The sequence below is a fragment of the Rattus rattus genome, chromosome 2 (assembly GCF_011064425.1).
Source record: "Rattus rattus isolate New Zealand chromosome 2, Rrattus_CSIRO_v1, whole genome shotgun sequence".
In the NCBI taxonomy this organism is placed as follows: Eukaryota; Metazoa; Chordata; class Mammalia; order Rodentia; family Muridae; genus Rattus; species Rattus rattus.
Genome location: NC_046155.1, coordinates 174,516,349 through 174,519,883, shown reverse-complemented (window position 1 = coordinate 174,519,883; position 3,535 = coordinate 174,516,349).

Below are 3,535 nucleotides of genomic sequence, written 5' to 3'. Positions count from 1 at the left end.
CAGCAGGTGGTGTTTACTTGCTAATTTGCTGGGCCATTTTTTAATCTATTTTTAACTCCAAGAATGGGATTATGGTTATGTTAGGAAATTATATTTATCATTTGGAATAACAGAGTTTGGAATTTATCTTTTTACATAAAAATTATCTATTGTGGCTCCTTCTGGTTTGGACCTGTGTTGGGAGCAGAGCCTCTGTTCTGAATCCCAACCAATTCAGCCCACACCCTTATGGTCTTGAGCTTGCCTCTTGCCATCTGGTTATCCCTGATATTTACTGGCCTGAGTGTTTCTGTCTGGAGACTGCTGTTTTTTCCCTGAGACATTTTTATGTTTAAGCTGGTTATAAGGCTATCCCCATGTCAAGGAATCAGAAGATCGAGTTACATATCCTGTTTGATTTTTTTTGAAATTTTCATTTGCATAACAAAGATCTTGAGGGAGTCTTCCCCTGTCAAATCTGATCCATATCACTCTGGAACAAGTCCAAAGCCTTTTTGCCTTTCCTGTCAACACAAATACAGAGCCTCTCTCCCAAAATAGTATGCCCTTGGTCTAGTAACTGGGAATCATTAAAGCTTCACCTCTCTCCAAGAGTATTTTTAATATCATAAATACCACCAAACTCATAATCATCTTCATTTTGATAATTAAAACAATTCAAAGAGGTCACTTATCAGTAAACATTTCTATCAAACTTCTCAGAGCTTCCATGTTGTTTCATTAAAAAGGAATCAGTCCATTCATGAGGGTGTCACATATCTCCTGTCATATGCCATTTCCCAACACTGTTTTACTGAAGATTAAATTTCAGTGTATAAGTTTTGGAGGTGACAAAAATATTCAAATTATAATCTTTATTTTCATTTTGTTTCCTGATGCCTTTAGATTAAATGACATGAGAAATCAACCTTAAACAGAACCATCAAGTCTTATTTTGGAACATAATTCATATCCTGTTTTATACTGAAGTACTGAGTTTTTAAAGCAATTAGGTGATTGAATTTCATAAAAGTTATCATCTTTAAAAGACAATAAAAGTTCTCTATTAGCAGTCCCTGAAAATGTAAAGTGATAGTTTTGAACTAACTTTTCCCCTTTTCTTTTGTCCTTGGTCTTAAGAAACTTCAGTTGGAAAAAGGCATAGTAACTTACAGTTTGAGACACTTCTTTGCTAGTATTTCCTGAACAAGTACATGTATCATTACTAAACCCTAAGATATTACAAATCTTTGTTTCTCCCATACTGTTACAAAGAACAGAGAGATTCTCTGCACTGGTCTTAAAATAACAAAATAACAAAGTCAAGGGATGTTAGGCAGTACTGGTATAAAAAAAACAACAGGGTAGTAGCATTGAGATTTGGGGGAGAGACACTTAGAGGTGGCTTGTATCTGAATGTGGTATTGTGTTCAGATCTGAAAGAAATAACTCAGTGACTATATGAGGAAGACAACCTCAAGCAGAGGGAACAGCAAGTGTTAGGGCTCTGAGGCCAGACTGGCCTTTTCCTGTTAGAGGAAACTGGAGTCTAGGAGCAGGAGTGAAATGAGATGAGCCTTGGGGTGAAGGGGAATTAAGGTGAGTTGGGGAAACTAAGGTCGGTCTCATTATTCTCTAAGTTGTGAATTATAATTTGGATTTTATTTCAATTACAAGAGGAAGCCAGTGACGGACATGCAGAGACCTGATATGGAGAGATGGCTCAGTGGCTAAGAGCACTGACTGCTCTGCTCTTCCTGAGATCCTGAGTTCAAATCCCAGTAACCACATGGTGGCTCATAACCATCTATAATAAGATCTAATGCCCTCTTCTGCTGTGTCTGAAGACAGCTACACTGTACTTATATATAATAAATAAATAAGTCTTTTTAAAATGTCTAAAGATACCTTTGACTGCTGGCTGGAGGAATGAGCTTTAGGGACAAAGTAGAAAAACTCTCTCCTAACCTGCTACTACTGCTTCAAGCATTGTTTCTCTGTCTCATCATTAAAAACAGGGCTTGTGAACTACCATCCATATATTATTATTTTGTTCAATTCTGTATTTCTGCCTAAGATCACTTTCCTGTCCACCCAGGGTCTATGTCAGTACCTTGGCCTTTTTACATATATCACCTATTAGGCCTCTCCCTTAAAGTCACCTTTTCTTCCTTAGCTTCTCCACATATGTTGGGAGATTGGCTTCTTTTTGCCTTCCCAGTGAGTGTCAATATCACCCATACTAATCCAACCCATAAGCTTTTGTTAAAGACCTTCCATCTCTTTTGGAACTGTCTCTGAGGTCTGCCTTGCTCACTGCTCATTTGGGTCCAGAAGTCACTTCTCTATAGAAACTAATTCATTTTACACACACGCACACGCACACGCACACGCACACGCACATATACACAGTGTCACTACTCCCTCACCTAAACTTTTTAGTGGTTCCCTTTAACTCACAACAAAGAAAGTGGATTTCTAGGCTAGGGATGCAGTTCAGTTGGTTTGCCTGGCATGAACAAAGCCTCGAGTTGGATCCCCAGTATTGCGTAAAAGCTGTCAAGCCTATAATCCCTGTCTGCACTCAGGAGGTGGAGGTAGGGGGATTAGAAACTCAAGCCCATTTCCTCTTCCAGCCAACCTCCGACACTCTCTAGTCTTACAACTTTAAGCATGTATTTCATAACTTGCTCTTTGGCTTTTCCATACATTCTCTTCTTGACACAGAAAAATAGTCTAAGCACCCTTCATTGCTTAATGTGTTTTCTAGTGCCTCCTTTGCTTTCTCTAATCCATAATTCACGTTGCTAGTGCATGCCAGAGCCACTTTCAGTTGCACTTTTGAATGTGGTCTTGCCCTCCACATACTATGCAATTTTACATGTCATAAACAGGTCCAATTTGGCAGAGGCCTCTTCAGCTGTTTTCTGTTCTAGCCCCTAATGCTGCTCAATAAATGTTGACTCCAGGAAATACCGCAACTAATTTGGTAGTTTAGACTCCCATAAGACTTTGCCATCTTGAAAGAGGTTTAGGGGACAATTCTGATGTTCTCAGAAGTGGGGCTTCATAGGCAAGGGGCTACTCAGAATTGGGTTCGTCACCTAAAAATAAAAAATAAAATAAGATAAAATAAAATAAGATAAAATAAAGGTATAATAACAACCACATTCTCGATCCCATCAAGGCTGAAGGAAGTGCTTCCTAGAGATTACTCACCCTTACCAAGCTCCAACTTCAAAACTATCTTGAGCTGCCATTTTACTGAGACTAAAACTGAGGTTCCTGGCCTACCAACCTATCCTGGCTCTCATCAGTTGGGGAGAGGTGACAAGCGAAAGAACCACACACCCTTCTCGGCCACGGAAACAAGCATAACCTAAATCGGGGTCTTTCGCCGGATTTGCGATGGACGCGCCCTGAAAATGGCCTTGGCTGACTTCCGGTAGCAGCGTGAAGCGCGCCTCCTTGAAACTACAACTCCCAATAGTCCTCGCGGTGTGCCCTGGTCGACACTTGGGGGGTGCGGCCGCCATTGTCCCTGGCCAAGGTAAGG